The following is a 17,504-nucleotide window of genomic DNA, read 5'->3' as shown; positions in this document are numbered from 1 at the left end:
GACCTGGTTGGCCCACAAGACAACAAAAAGTTCCTCTGCCCACACCCTCTTTCTGTCGTCAAGTTGCTTCTTGAGTATTCCCATCAGTGTTTTGTTGGTCGCCTCCACTTGCTCATTAGACTGGAGGTGTCCTCAGGATGAGTACCGGAAATCAATCCCTAATTCCTGGCACCAATTACAGTAGTGATCGGAATCAAACTGTCTCCCGTTATCTGATACGATAGCGCACGGGATGCCAAACCTACAAACCACCGTCTTCCATAGGAATCGCGTGATGTTGTTCTCCATGATGGTTGCTAAGGCCTCGGCCTCGACCCACTTAGTGAAGTAGTCCACAACTACTACCATAAACTTTACTTCCCCCCTTGTCAGATAAAAGTGGGATGTCCAGGTCAATTCTCCATGGGGCGAAAGGTCAAGGCAACGCGATCGACATTAATTCTTTCGGTGGGCAGTGGGGAGCCTTGGCATATTCTTGGCACTTTCAGCATTTCCGCGCATACTCCTAGGCATCTCGCAGGGCTCGGGGCCAGTAATACCCGCCCTCATTACTTTCATGACCAGCACCTTTCCTCTTGAGTGACTACCGCAGATCCCTTCATGTATTTCTGCCAACACATACTGCACTTTTTCAGGGGAGATGCACCTAAAAAAAGGCTCCTAGTGGCCCCTCTGATATAGAATTCCCTCGATTAGAGTGTAGTGTGCTGCTCTATTTCTAATCTTCCTGGCTTCGCGTCTGTCTTTGGGCACCTCATTGGTTTCCAAGTACCGGAGTATCCTCTGCCCAGTCTGGGGCTCTTGACCGTATTTCCATTACCTCGATCCCTACAGTGGGTACTTCCACGGTTTGGATGACTGTCTATTCTGGCAAGGGGAGTCTTCCTGTCCCGACACCATGCGCCAACTTTTTTTGTCTTCTGATGTTTTTCCCTCGGCACCTACTGAATCTGAAAGTACTTGAAATGGGGGCGCTCGGCCTTTACTAGTGCTAAGTACTTTTCTATTTTTCACTTGTTATAGCAAATTCCCCTCGCACTTGATTGACCGCCACCTAAGAGTCGGCCCGTACCTCAATTTCAGTGGCACCCAGAGACCTAGCCACTGCCAGTTTTGAAAGCAGCCCTTCGTACTTCGTCTCATTTCTTCATTTTGAACGCCAATTTGATGGCGTAATTGTACTCCTCTCCTTCGGATGTAATGATGTGCACTCTCATTCCCCCTCTAGCCCGACAAGATAAGCTATCAGGGAATAGTTACCAGGGCTTCAAATGAGGTGCATGATCGTTCTCTGTCGGGAAACCGATAAATTCAACAATGAAGTCTGCCATCACTTGTCCCTTGATGGTGTTTTGTGGTGCATAGCCGATGTCAAATTCACTCAGTTTCACTGCCCAGTGCATGAGCCAACCTGAGGCGTCCGATCGTTGCAATATCTTTTTTAAGAGGGTTTCTATGAGGACTTTTACTGGGTGAGCTTGGAAGTATGGGCGTTGCTTGTGCGTGGTTACTACCAGCGCAAATGCCAGTTGTTCTATACGGGGGTATCTAGCTTCGGCCCCACAATATGCTCGGCTGGTGTAATAGACATGCCTCTGGACTCCATTCTTTTCATGCACTAATGCTGAGGAGGCAGCTTGGGGGGAGACTGCTAGGTACAGGGTCAATGTCTCCCCACACTAAGGTTGGCTGAGGAGTGGGGGGCTCGTGAGGTACTTCTTGAGAGCTTCGAATGCTAGGTGCACTCGCCGTCCCATACCTGTGCCTTTCGCAGGGCCTTGAAGAAAGGTAGGCACTTGACGGTGGATCTTAACACGAACTTGTTGAGAGCTGCCACTCGCCCGGCCAGCCTTTGCACCTCGTTTATGATTCGCGGTTGGGCCATTTTAAGGATGAGCTCCACATTCTTGAGGTTGGCTTTGGTTCTGCGTTCTGACACCATGGATCCTAAGAACTTCCCCGATCCAACACCGAAGGCACACTTTGCCGAATTTAACTTCATTTGGTACTACCTTAGTATTGCAAAAGTCTCATTCAAGTCGTTAAGGTGTTGTTCCAGGGTCCCACTCTTAACCAACATGTTGTTCACATAGACCTCAATGTTTCTTCCTATTTGATTTTTGAACATGTGGTTGACTAGCTGCTGGTAGGTCGCACCTGCATTCTTAAGCCCAAAAGGCATCGTTGTGTAACAATACAAACATGCCTCTGTAAGTGATGAATGAAGTCTTCTCTTCGTCCTCGGGGTTCATGCGAATCTAGTTATATCCATAATAGGCATCCATGAGCTAAGCATATGGTGGCCCGATGTGGAGTCGACAATCAGGTATATGCGAGGAAGTGGGAAGCTATCTTTCAGACAGGCTTTATTGAGGTCGGTAAATTCAACGTACGTTCTCCATTTTCCATTTGACTTCTTTACGAGTACCATATTGGATAGTTATTGAAGTGGGCTTCTCGAATGAATCAAGCGGCTAGCAGGCGATCCACTTCCTTAGTTATGGCGAAGTTCTTTTCTGCACTGACGCTTTGGCATTTCTGCCTCACTCCTTGGGTCTTTGGGTCTACGCTAAGGCTGTGGTGTATGATTTCGGGGGTGTTCTGGGCATGTCCTCTTGGCTTTAGGCAAATACATCTTGGTGCTTAGTGAGGAGTTACTTCATGGCACTCCGTACCTCAAGTGTCATTTCACTCCCAATCCTCACCATTGCTTCTGGTCAGTCCGGGTTGAGGGGGACGAGTTCCAAAGGCTCATTTGGTTTCACCTTTCTGAGCCTCTACTCATCTCAAACCTTACCTTTGGCTGGTGCACAGTTGGGAGGTGGTGGCAAGGTGTAATCATCCACCATAGGCCACACCGTGCTTACCCCGCCATTCGGATGTATATCTTCACAAGAGTGTTTCCATCTTTCTTCCGTGGCATCCCCTTCAATCTTGGGAGTTTGGTTCTTTCACTGGTCAGTTTCCATGCTCATTAGCACTATTGGTGAGCCTTTGAGTTGTTTAAAACAGGTTGTCGCAGGCATACGAAATACACGCAAGATCTATAATGATCCCACAGACGGAGCTACTGTTAACGTCGTGTTTCATACGCTTTTGGGCCAGTTTCCAGCAACTTAGGTCTTCAGGACTTGGGCTACAAAAGTAGTGAGGAAGGCAATTGGGAGAGAGTGGCCTTGGGGCTAGGGAGTCTCCAATGCCAAAGTTAGTAAATTCTCTTAGAAGTTTGAAAATAAGTGATAGAGTCTAGGGATCAAAGACAATTTCTCGTACTTGAGAGTTGCTATTTATACCATGGTCTGGGGAGGGGACAAATATTGTATGTCCCTATGGAGTCCATTCCTTCAATATCGTTTCTTTTGTTAGAGTCTTTTAATGAAGCATGGCTCTGCGACGGCGTCATTATTGTTGCGTGCAGTTAAGGTAGTGGCACCATGAATACGGCGTGGTCTCCTGATTTGCTTTATCTTTGGTGGTCCGTTGATGTTCCAATGTCAAAGGATCGAGGGTTCTTCGTATTTCTCGCTACGCCCTATGCAAGTCCCCATGACTAGGGTGTGGCTGAGCAATGTCCTGCAGGTCTATCCCGTGAGCCACTTGATTACTTTTCCTTATGGGCTTCTTGCTTCATGGGTGATCTTCGAACCCTAGGGTTGGGTATTAAGCCAAGGCCCAATGGGCCTATGAAGTGGGGGAAAATCCCCTTACATTACTGCTGCCTCCTGTAGGAGTCTGGGCCGTGTCTCAATTCTAGTGTGCCTATTCATCCTCTTGGCCCCTGATACCACATATATTCATATTTGTCTACTTGTTTATATTAGCCATCCAAGGTTTTGTAGTCAAGCTCCCTTATGCTTTTGCACTTGTGGGCCAATCTTCATCTGGCTCGAGGAAACCCTTGCATGCCTTCGTTACCTTTTGGGAGGCCTGCGCCCCATAGATATCGTCTACCTGAGACTGTCCCTTGGCCCGTAGGTCCTAACAAAATGTTGGAATTCTATCTCTTTCAGAGTGGTATCTAACTGATGCCAAAGGGCATATAATTTAGAGACTTTGAAACAAGGATTCAAACGATTAGTTGATTTATTTCTTTAACTTCACTATTGCTTTCGAAGAGATACAATTTGAAAATTTTATTTTTATTTTATGAATATTCAAGAGCTAAGACCATCCCAATGCTCTTTTTTGGAGAGTTGAATGCTACGTTCGGGAAGGATGAATCGCTCCTGAAAAGGAATATATTGATTATCTCCCAATTAGTTGGATTGTTCATTTCATCGATGGTTGGCAAGTATGATGGTCCTAATGATGATCTTGAACGTATTTCGTGTGACCGGTGAGTTTAAAAAACCTCGTGAATTAACTTGAGTTACAAGTGTAACTCAAAGTGTGGGATTGTAAGGTACAATTGCTCATCCCAAGACCATTAAGGAATAAATTGAAAAGTAAAACTTGAGAATGTAAGTTTATCGAATATGTAGAGAACGGAAGTGGCTACATATTTTACCACTCTGATCGAGGATTGATAGAAAGTAGAAATGTAATTTTCTTGAAAAATACAGAACTAAATATTCTAGTTGATTAGATAGATTTATTAATTGATCATGAAAATCAACAAATCTCTATAGAATATGATAGTGAAAATCTTGACGTTACTCGGATACAGACTAATAAATATAAAAAAAAAGTCAGATCAAAATCAATTTTTGATATTGATGTTGGAGACAATGTGAGTAAAAGAACCAGATGACCATCAATATTGTTTCAAGATCATTATACTTTAAATACTAGTTGGAGAATTTAGAAAATGATCTTGAAATTTTTCTGAGCCAATCAATAACATTGATTCAGATAAATCACTTGAGGTCATGAAAGATGAATTAGAATTTATTAATAAAAATAACATTTGGGAGTTAATTGAACTTCCAAAGGACAGGCCAAGATCCTTTGGATAAATTCGCAACACCTTGGTTTCTCACTAAGAGAACCAATGATCGAATCGCCCCTCCCCTATGTATCAAAAAAACAAACTTCCAAATGATAAAAAAGTTATTGGTTGCAAGTGGGTTCTTAGAAGAATATTTAAAGTTGATGGAAGTTTGGAAAGATACAAAGCAAGATTAGTGGCCAAATGATACACTCAACAACCAGGCGTAAACTTTGTGGATACCTATTCGCCTGTGGCGAAGTTCACATCTGTAAGGATAATCATGTTTATTGTTATCAAGATCAATTTGAAATTACATCAGTTAGATATAAAGATGATTTTTCTCAATGGTCAATTAAAAGATGATATCTTTATTATTCAGCCAGAAGGATTCCAAATTTAAGAACGTGAAGAAAAAGTCTACAAGTTGAAAAAGTCACTATATGAACTTAAGTAATCTTCAAGACAATGGTACTTGAAGTTTCACTAGACAATTTTAGAAATTAGATATGAAATGAGTCCACTAGATCACTACGTATACATATGAAAAATGATAATAAAGTAATATTATTATCTTTATATATTGATGGTATATTACAAACAATTAATTATCTAGATATGATGTATAATGTGAAGCCCAACCCATTTCAGCCAAGACCCTTAGGATAGTTAAGCCCAGCCCAGCCTCGCCAAAACGACGTCGTTTTGAACCCAAAACACACAAAGCCTAATCTTTTCCTTCATCTTTTCTTCTCTCCCCTCCCTTCTCTCCCGCACGCTGCACCCTCCCCCAACGCTTCTCTTTCTCTTTTCTCCCCTGTAACCCGTGGCCTTGCTACTACCTCCTTTGCCACCGTCTAACAACCATAGCCCTTCCTCGCCCATAAGCTCCTCCGCTCCATCTCCCTTGTTCTTCCTCTATTCATCTCCTTCTCTCTCACACTCTCTCTCTACTCACAGTAAGCTTGTTGTTGAGCAGTGCTCACAGTCGCAGTAACAACCATGTCGTGCCGACCGCCCTTCCCATGACGCTTGTTTAGTCCCGACAGCCTTGCGAAGAGACCCCCTTTGACTATCTCCCTCTTCAGTTTCTTGGCCCTCTCCTCGTCGTCGTCGTCTTCTCTCTCTCTCTCTCTCTCTCTCTCTCTCTCTCTCTCCCTAGCTTTGGCGTTGCCACCACCATCCATTGTCGTCGTACCTCATGAACTGGCAGATCTGCCATGGATCTCAGCTAGCCATTCAGATTCGTTGTCGCTTCACGTCCTCCCTGCCCACGCCAATTGCCACCGATTTTTCTTTCTCAAATCTATTACCTCTATCTCTCTCTTAGCTCCTCTGCCACCGTTTGCCCCATCATTCAACGTTAGCCGTGGTGGGCTCTTTCCGATCTCAACCTCTATCCCTTAGATCTCTCTTTTCTCTCTCGGATTCTCTCTCCTCCTCTCACTTTGTTTCTCTTTCCTAGGGATCCGCCGTAAACTTCGTCCCACCGTTGTTATCATCCCACCGTGTTCTCGTGATTCCTTAGCCATGGAGAAACTCACAGACCCTCCCTCTCTCTCTCTCTCTCTCTCTCTCCACCGTGCACCACTAGGGAAGCCTAGCTTAGCCACTGATTCCCCTTTTTGTCGTGATACCATGTTGAGACACCCCAAACCATTCTCTATGTGTCTCTCATATCTCATCCACCACCAACTGCTGCCAGTTGCCTGCCACAAGCCGCCACCACTGTTACAACAAACCCCACCACCATACTCGATTGAAGCCTCCTTGTACACCCCATTGTCACCACATCCTCCATTGTAAATACCACTGTGAACCACCTCTCAAGAACCACTAAGCATGCACAAACGACCTCTCTCTACCCAAGACACCCACACGATGCCTCAAAGGACCACTGACTCATTGTTGAAGGTGATGCTTACGACTAGCCACTGTGTTTGGGACACTTCGATCATCCAAAAGATTTCCTACACGCTATAAGTGGTTCTTAGACTAGCTTTTAAAATAACTGTAGTTGGGAAAATTATGAACTTGTGTTTTGTGCATTCTGATTGTGACTTGTGGTCAGATTAATTATGTGAAGCTTTGGGTTTGATTTGTACTGATGAATGTGAATTTGTGAATTGGCCGGGGGCCCTATGGAGCATTGGGAATAAATTGTAGTTGGATGTGAGTCTGTGGTCGAGGGCCTTAAGGAGTGTTGGGAATTAAATTTGCAGAGTTGTGATGTTGGGAATTGACTTGCTGTAAAGTTGTTTTTTTTTTTTATTCATAATTAATGTTGTTGTGATGCCATACACTTATTAACTGTTGCACGATGTCTGCATTATATTTGTTACACTTCATTAACACTGTTGTAATTGTGCTCTGAATTTGCGTAGTACCGAAATAGGTAAAATTGTTGGTATTTTTTTTTTTTTTGTCAAATGATTATTTTCTGGGTGCATGTGTATCATGACCCCAAGACGAGATGAGGAATTATCTCGGTAGAACTCATCTAGTCACTTGTGAGTGCAAAAAACAGAGTGACATTCCCTGGGTTGTCGACAGGCGACAACGGGCTCGGGCGAGACGGTAAAGCCCTTGGACCGACTCCATGGCCCCTTTGCTGGTGGAGGTTAGATGATGACTGGTTATGCAAGCGCTAGGCACCCAACTGGGCCTCGTTCGCTACAAAGTCACAAGCACGGTCATTACCCGTGGTGTGACAAAGGGAGCCAGTGTGTGCAGATGGTCCATAGGAGAGACCATGGTGCATACCTTAATGAAATGGTGGTTTTCAACCGAAAAATGGAATTTTCGGGTGCGTGGTGTCTTGTATGAGAAATGTGTACACTTGTGTTTTGGAAAATTGCTAATGTTATGATTTTTTTATATTTTCTACTTTGTATGATTCCATATTTTTTTCACTTGCTTGTATTTTGAATGTTAGACTTAGTTTCATTTATTGAGATTTTTGAAATTTGAATGTGGTGTCCCCCCGTGTGGTTCTGCTCTATGGAACCATAAGGTTCCACCTGAGCAATGAAGATTGGGGTCTTTCCCGCCTCTTTAACAAGTGTCATAAGTTGGCTTGATTTTAAATTTGGATGAATGTATTATTTTTATGTCAGGGATTGGGAGACTTGTGGCTTATGAATAATTTGTGATGTAAGTTTATATTTTTTTTTGGTACGGTTAGAATTAACAACTGCCCTTTTTATTTTATTTTAGCTGGAAATTAATTGTATACATTTCTTGAGCATGCGAGCACACGCTACATTTTCACATTGTGCGAGGGGTGTTTGACCCAAGAGGCCAACATTCCAGCATAGTGGCTTTTGCCCAAACACAAGCAAGTGCCACAGGTGGTATCATAGCTTTTATGGTTCTAGATAAATCCATAAGTTACTTAGGTACAGTACCAAAATTCTAGGCTTCAATCTTAATACGATTGGCTTGAAAGCTTGTGTAGTTAAACTTGGATTTTTAGCTCAGTTAGCTATAATTTTTAGTATGATAGGAATGAACCTTTTGTATAGTAGGCTTTAACTTTTAGCAATTAGGCTTGGATTTGAAACATCGAAGCTTGGAGGGAAACGGCGTAGTCTAGGTGATCTCATCAGAGCATAAACTGATGTCATGAATTGAAGAAGCTAGCAACTTCTAAACACCCAAGAGATATAGGTTGAGATTCTATAGAATTTATGAAATGGGCTTATGGAACTTGAGGTTGTAGGTTCAACAAGCTTAAGAGTTAATTGAATTTGAGGTTTTAGATTTTGCTAACTTTAAGAATGATTTGATAACATTTAAGGTTTTAGAGTCGGCAAGCTTTAAGAGATGATTATTATTAGATTTAAAGGTATCGATTATGTAGACCTTCAAAAATGAATGTGTCTCATATATCCTTACAGAATGTGTGTGGTTTTGAAAATGATTATTATCAGATTTGAGGTTATAGGGTTGACAGATTTTTAGGATGCGATTCTTGTCAGATTTGAGTTTCCAGACGGTGCAAAACTTAGGAAATGATCCTTGTTGAGCTAAGGATATAGGTTCAGCGAACTGATAGAAATGATATTTTTATGCGATAGTATAGAATGTGATCAAGTTAGTTTGAGAATAAGATTGGATGGACTAGTTATATCAGAGGAAAACTTTAGTTACAATTTTGGTGGACTTCAGTGGCGAATGATATTGAGTTTAGTACCATGAGGATAAATGCTAGTAAGAAATGTGGTGATGAGCAGTTAGGTCTGTTGTCGATTGGAGGTTTATAGGTGCTTGGTATGGCTGGTTGGGATGGTTTCAGAACTTTTGGAGAGTGTTGTTTCTTTTAGATAGGAAGTGCGAACCTTCGATTAGGTAGGTACATCCTGTATGAAGTTTGGGTGTGAGAATATTATCACCTTAGAGATTAGCATTATATATATGTTGGCATGTGTAGGAGTTGACAAAATAATCTAAATCTCCTCTGCTGCAAAAGCTTTATGTATCGTTACCCATGAAATTCTCTCTTAGGTGTTATCAACTTGACTCCTGCCAAATTACTTAGACCTTCTTACACCCTTGCTTGGTACTTCCTCAAAAAGATCATTCCATGGATTCCTTGCAAAATGGTTTGCATGGCCTGACTTAGCTTGTTTTTAAGTTTTCTTAATCTTTTAAAAGCTTCTAAGTTGTTCTTAAAAAAAAAGGAAAAAAAGAAGGGGTTTTTGATGTAAGGACCAAGCTTGTACCCAACTACCTTCTTGTAACTTTCTCTGTTCCATTGCAAATTAAGTTCTTTCCTTAGTCATTTGGCGGAGCCAACCTTTTGTGACTAATTGTGACTTCATTCATTAGGTCAAATTTTCTCTCATCAATAGGAGGCATACGAGTATATTCGTGATGCCTTGTTGGTTTGAGTTGGTTTCAACTTGCTCCTTTCTAACTATCCAACCCTATCTACTTCATGGGCTTGATTGGATAAGTGTATAGGTTTCCGAGTCCTTAGGTTACTCCAGGGGAAGATGATGGGAAGGATGTCCTAAGTGAACTATTTTAGATCACTCATTTAGCATCAAGCTTTAACCATTGATATGGCATATTTGTTTCTGCAGTTTGGAGTGCTTAGGTTGATTGGTACTAGTTTGCTATCCACAATCACAAATGTATTTTAAGGAGTAATGATTTTGACTAGGGATGGGAGAGCCAATTGAGGAATATGAATTCTCAGTTTTGGGAGACAAGTCTATTTTCTACCAAAGTGTTGTAAGATTTTTCTTAGTTGGTGTTGAACTGACTTATGCTCGAGGATGATATTTTAAAACGTCATAGCTTTTTACATTTTGGTGAGATTATCATAGCAAAAGCATGGTACTTTGTAATATGATGGATGTGGGTCAATTTTCAAGATGATCTCGAAGAATTAGTTGTGAATTGAGATTGGTTCTTGCATGGGCAGCCTTGGGGTTTTAGACGTGAGGTGCTATTAGGAGAATTGATTAAGATCATAATGCAAGAACCTACAAAAGTAGTGGCAGAGTCTATTGAATCCATAAGTCCTTGGGGATTAGGTAGTTGCGTGGAACAAATTTTGAGGACAAAATTTTATAAGGGGGGGAGAATGTGAAGCCCACAACCAAGACCCAAAGGACAAGCAAGCCTAGCCCCACAAAAATGGCATCGTTTTGGACTCAAAACACACAAACCCTAATCTTTTCCTCCATCTCTTCTTCTCTCCCCTCCCTTCTCTCCCACTTGTTGCACCACCCCCCAACCCTTCTCTCTCTTTTCTCCCCTGCAACTATTCGACCACCATAGCCCTTCCTCTCTAATAAGCTCCTCCGCTCCATCTCCCTCTTTCTCCTCTGTTCGTCTCCCTCTCTCTCTCTCTCTCTCTCTCTCTACCCACATTAAGCTTTTCGTTGAGCAGTGCTCACAGTTGCAATACTGGCCTCGTTGTGCCGACCGCCCCTCCCACGCCGCTCGTGCAGTCCCGACAGCCTTGCAAAGAGACCACCCCTCTAACCATCTCCCCCTTGGTTTCTTGGCCCTTTCTCGTTGTCTCTCTTTCTCTCTTCTCTTCTCTCCTCTTACCTTTGAGGTGCTATTAGGAGAATTGATTAAGATCATAATGCAAGAACCTACAAAAGTAGTGGCAGAGTCTATTGAATCCATAAGTCCTTGGGGATTAGGTAGTTGCGTGGAACATATTTTGAGGACAAAATTTTATAAGGGGGGGAGAATGTGAAGCCCACAGCCAAGACCCATAGGACAAGCAAGCCTAGCCCCACAAAAATGGCATCGTTTTGGACTCAAAACACACAAACCCTAATATTTTCCTCCATCTTTTCTTCTCTCCCACTTGCTGCACCACCCCCCAACCCTTCTCTCTCTTTTCTCCCCTGCAACTATTCAACCACCATAGCCCTTCCTCTCTAATAAGCTCCTCCGCTCCATCTCCCTCTTTCTTCCTCTGTTCGTCTCCCTCCCTCTCTCTCTCTCTCTCTACCCACATTAAGCTTTTCGTTGAGCAGTGCTCACAGTTGCAATACTGCCCCGTTGTACCGACCGCCCCTCCCACGCCGCTCGTGCAGTCCCGACAGCCTTGCAAAGAGACCACCCCTCTGACCATCTCCCCCCTTGGTTTCTGGCCCTTTCTCGTTGTCTCTCTTCTCTTCTCTCCTCGTACCTTTGGTGTTGCCACCACCATCCGTTGTCGTCTAAGCTCAAGAACGAGCAAATCTGCAATGGATCTCAACCAGCCACTTAGATCCGCTGTCACATGGTGTCCTCCTCACCCACGCCGATGGTCATCAATTTTTCTTTCTCAAATCTGCAGACCTTTATCTCTCTCGTAGCTCCTCCGCCGCCGCTTGCCCCGTTCTCCAACATTACCCATGTTGGGCTCCTCTCGATCTCGACCTCCATCCCTTAAATCTTTCTTTTCTCTCTTAGGTTTCTCTTTCCAATGTTTCCGTCATTGTCATTGTCGTCGTCCTACTGTCGCCGTCGTCTTGTCATGTCCTCACAGTTCCTCAGCCATGGCGGCACTCACAGAACCTCTCTCTCTCTCTCTCTCTCTCTCTCTCTCTCTCTCTTTCTCTCTCCCCACCGTGCATGCCTAGGGAAGCCTAGCTCAACCACTGATTCCCTTTTTCGCTGTGAGACCCTGCCGAGACACCCCAACACCTTTCTCTTCGTTTCTCTCATGTCTCGTCCACCACCCACACTTGCTAGTTGCCAGTCACGAGCCGCCACCACTATTATAGCAAGCCCCACCGCCATATTCGACTAAAGCCTCCCCATACACCCCACTGCCACCGCATCCTCCTTTTTAAATACCACTATGAACGACCACCCTAGAACCACTAAGCACGCACACACTACCTCTCTCTGCCTGAGACACCAACACAATGCCTCAAAGGACCACTGACTCATTGTTGAGACGCTTACGATCAGCCACTGAGTTCAAGGCGCCTTAATCATCTAGAAGTTTGCCTACACGCTGTAAGTGGTTCTCAAACTAGTTTTTAAAGTAATTGTAGTTGGAAAAATTATTAAACAGTGTTTTGTGCAGTCTGATTGTGAGTTGTGGTCGGATTAATTTTATGAAGTGTTGGGTTTGATTTGTAGCGATGATTGTGAATCTGTGGAGTGGCCAAGGGCCCTGTGGAGCATTCGGAATAAATTGTAGTTGGATGTGAGTCTGTGGTCGAGGGCCCTGAGGAGTGTTGGGAATGAAATTTGCAGTGTTGTGATGTTGAGAATAGACTTGCTGTAAAGTTGTGTTTTTTTGTTTTGTTTTGATTCATAATAAATTATGTTTCGATGACATACACTTATTAATTATTGCTCGATGTTTGCATTATATTTGTTACATTTCACTAACATTGTTGTAATTGTGCTTTGAATTTGTGTAATACCGAAATAGGTAAAATTGTGGGTTTTTTTTTTGTGTGTGTCAAAAGATTAGTTTTTGGTTGTGTATGTATCATGACCCCAAGCTAAGATGAGGAATTATCCTGGTGGAGCTCCTTTAGTCACTCGAGAGCTCACTAAACTGAGTGAGGTCCCTTAGGTTGTCGCCGGGCGACAACGGGCTCAGGCGAGACTGTAACCCTCTTGGGCCGACTCCGTGATCTCTCTATTGGCGAAGGCTAGAGGATGACTAGTCACGTACCTTCAGGCACGGAACTAGCATCGCTTGTTACGAAATCATATGCACGGTTGTTACCCATGGTGTGACGAAGGGAGCTAGAGTGTGCAGATGGCCCATAGGGGAGACCATGGTTCATACCTTAATGAATCGTGATTTTCAACCTAAAAATGGGATTTTCGGGTGTGTGGTGTCTTGTATGAGAAATGGGTACACTTGTGTTTTGGAAAATTGCTAATGTTATGATTCTCTGATATTTTCTACTTTACATGATTGCATATTTTTTTATTTGCTTGTATTTTGAATATTAGATTTTGTTTCACTTGGTGAGATTTTGTAAAATCTCATTGTGGTGTCCCCACCTATGGTTTCGCTTTGCATAACCGTAGACTTTGATGCAGAGGATGGGTACGAGTATGGAGGTCTGGTTCCACCTAAGGAGTGAAGATTGGGGTCTTTCCCCCCTTTGTAACAAGTGTCATCAGTTGGCTTGGTTTTAAATTTGGATGAATGTATTATTTTTATGTTGGGGATTGCGAGACTTGTGGCTTATGGATAATTTGTGTAGTGGTGTAAGTTTAAATTTTCTAATACTGTTAGAATTAATAACTATCATTTTTATTTTATTTTATTTTATTTTTGCACTACAAATTAACTATACACAATTATTAGGCATGCGAGCACACACTATGTTTTGACATTGTGCGAGGGTTGTTTGACCTGAGAGGCCAACATCCCGGTGTCGTGCCTTCCACCAAAACACAATCCGGGGTCGAGTGCCACATATAAAACAAAAGAATTTTTTAGATCTAAATTTGAAATGAAAGACATGGGTGAAGCCACTTGTGTTCTTGGTATAAGAATTTCAAGTGATAAAAATTCAAATATATTATATTAAGATAAAAAAAAAATATTTAGAAAAAGTACTTAAAGATTTGGTATGGAAATTGTAAACTCTTAAGTACACCAATTTGCAAAGGTCATACTTTGAGTAAAAGTATGTGCCTAAAAAATGAGGAGGAAATAAGCGAAATGCTTAAAATCCCCTATGATCAAATTTTAGGAAGCCTCATGTATACAATGTCAAATACAAGACCAGATATTTGTTATGCAGTAGGATTGGTATGCAGATATCAATCTGGTCCAGGTAAGGAACATTGACAAGTAGTAAAGTTATATTAAGGGATTTACAAGCTTCCAAAAATATGAAATTGTGCTTTGAAATCAGTGATCTAGAATCAATTGGCTATAATGATGCTTCTTTTGGAAATCATGTAGATGATAGAAAATCTATAAGTGGATATATATTTCTATTTAGTGGAACAACAACTTCTTTGTTAAGAAACAAGATTGTGTTGCTAACTCTACGATAGAAGCATAATATATTGCTTGCAGTACTGTAGTGAGTAATGCGGTGTGAAAACACTTTATTGAAAGGTTTAGTTTGGGTACATCCACAGAACTAGTCATTATGTTTTGTGATAATCAGTCTGTCATTTGTTAATAAAAAGTGAAACTCAGAGTCCAAAAGAAATACATTGATGTGCATTATCACTAGATTTTGGATATAATGTAGAGATGTGAAGTCAATGTTTATTTTATTTCCTCGACTGAGATGGTAGCAGATTCATTGACCAAGGGATTGTCTCTGGAGAAATTCAGAGAACATATAACTAGAATGGGGATGAAAGATACCTAGGTAAAGTAACCTCATAATTAACATGTATAACTCAGGAAGTTCTGGGGACGCCTAAATAAATAGAGTTATGGGGAGTTCAAAAGTGGTGGTCATTTGTGAAGTCATTGGTAAGGTAATTAAGGAAAGCCTTAGGAATGACGTCAGAGGAAGTACTTAATAAAAGTTTAGTACAAGTTGATTACCCAAGTAGAGAGTTGATCATTTGTAAAGTTGCTGATAAGATGATTAAGGAAAACCTCAGAAATGGTCTTTAGAGGAAGTACTAAATAAAAGTTCAGTGCAGTTCGATACATGTTTCATGTATTCGACTGAAGTCATCAATTGTGATAGGAATATTTATTCAGTTATGAAGAATTGATGTCATTCACTAAAGATTTAGTGAAATGAAGTTACCCCTAATATGTGATCAGTGGGAGCACATGTGGTAAATGGTGAGGTCAGATAAGGTAATGACAAAAGCATACACATGTAAAAGCTTGTCATGCTCTGACGCCGATCTGTAGGAGTTGCAGATGAGAGTTGAGTTGTGGAAAACTTGTATTGGTACTAAGATAAAATATTCAACTGGATTCATCACCATTTTTGTGTGTTCATGTGGGAGTTGTAAATCTAAAGGGTGTGATCACATCAAATGGTGTATCCCATGGATTGCATCCTCTCCATGGTGATACTTCCCATGGGGCGTGTTGGTAGAGGATGTGTCAAGAGACACAACCATTTGAGTCAAATGGTTGTGTCACTTATCAATGGTTGTACCTCTTGCTAACCAGTGCCTTGTGGTCTATAAATATAGACCATTTGTACACAATTTATTCACTTGCAATTCCTCTATCCATCACCAACTTGTGGGACTGACAAATGAGCGGTGAAGTCAGCCAAATATAATTGCCGCTACTTCGAAAGCATCATTCTTCTAAGCTTGTAAGTCACAAAGATATATTAGGCGTACGTTAAGTACTGAAATCATGGGAGTGAAAATGATGAAACTTAACATCTCTAAAAAATATATATGAGAGAAGACATACAGTCAAAACCCATGAAGTTGGCCTTGTCAACAACTTGATGCACAATTGAATGGACTAGCAAGTACGAAAAGTGTTATAGCCACAAAAATATGTCATAAAAGCAAACTCATAAAATGACGTGACTTTATGTAATATGTTAGATTTACTTTATAATAAAAATAATTTTACAATCTGAAGTAACATATTGGGTCACGCCAATTTATAAGTTTACTTTTATGAAATATTTTTTTGGTTAAATAATTTCTCGGCGAGTATATGATTGTTTCGATCAACTTTTCAACCTCTCCAACAAAAGAACTATACCTTAGAATTAGAAGCTATGAGATATCAGATCAATTGATACATGTATCATTACAAGATTGTCATTTGCGATTAATGTCACATGATTAACAATGCTAATTATCAAGGTTGGTGGTAAAAGCATTAATTTTGAAAGTGAGATGACTTGTGGGCTACTATTTATTTTTGTAGAATTACCCATCTTTGGATTCCCAGATGAAACACAAACATTCCATCTTGTTTCATATGGTCAGGGCATCTTTGTATCTAAACAGTTATTCCACCGAGTGAAATTCATCCCACTTCAGCTCTCTTTTTTTCAATACTATGCATTGAGAAGACAATACATTACTGATGACCCACCCAGATGGAGACGGTGGCTTGTTGGGCATCTGTGGAGTCTTGGGTGTGAGCTTCCAATAGGTGGTGTCCGAACTTTCCAAAAACCCCTTGAGATCCAATTCGACAATGTTGGATAGTGGCCAGAGATCCGATGAATGGTTGTTTCCAAAGAAGAACTTTCTCCTATTGAATTGAAGGGAATTGACCTCAGATTTCAACTTATGCCCCTAATCCGTGTGGCCTTGCACCATTGCGACGCTTGCCGCCATCCAAACACGGTTCAAATAGTTCATTCTTTTTGTTTATTTTTTGGTTCACTCCAAAATTTGTGTTCAGCAAATGGATAGTTTTGTGTTGAGGTGGGTGAGTGGGGGAATGTGAGGTGTATTTATAGGGGAAGAGCATAGAGAAGGAAAAGATTGAGGGAAACTAGAAGTAGTTTTTGAATGGTTGCGTTGAGGTAGGTGAGTGGGGGCAATGGCACACTGGCTGGGAAACGAGCATAGAGATGAAAAATTGCAGAGAGAGAAGTAGAGGGAAGGAAGAGAGAGACAAAAAGAGTGCAAAGACTTACCCAAAACACACGGCGGCAGCACGACAGATGCAAATGAAATAAAATGGGGAAATAAAAGGTATTAGGTCTAGGATAGAGAAATGGAATAATGTATTTTATAATAAAAAATATAAAATAATTGGTGAGAACCATCACTTTATCAAATCTCTATAAAAAAATTAAAATTATCTTATCTCACTTTTATATCCAAACACACAAACTTTTACAAAGCAATTCATTTCATCTTTAATTCAAATATATCACTATTATTTACAGATCCATCTCATTTATTCTCATCTTACTATTCAAACGAAACCTAAATATATACTTTATGAGAGATCAAACATGAATATGATTGATACATGAGATTTAAAAATTTCTAATTAGGTGGTCCAAATTATTATCTTAAGAGAATACTTCAAGCATAAAGATGATATTCAAATGAGCCAAGCCAAATGTTAAAAGATTCATAAAAAATTATATAAAAACACAAGATATAATTAAAAAAAAAGGAAAAGAAATGGTCAAATGCAACATGATCCGATTGTAAG

The sequence above is a fragment of the Juglans regia genome, chromosome 9, assembly GCF_001411555.2.
Source record: "Juglans regia cultivar Chandler chromosome 9, Walnut 2.0, whole genome shotgun sequence".
Taxonomy (NCBI): domain Eukaryota; kingdom Viridiplantae; phylum Streptophyta; class Magnoliopsida; order Fagales; family Juglandaceae; genus Juglans; species Juglans regia.
Note: the sequence above shows the minus strand (reverse complement) of the source record.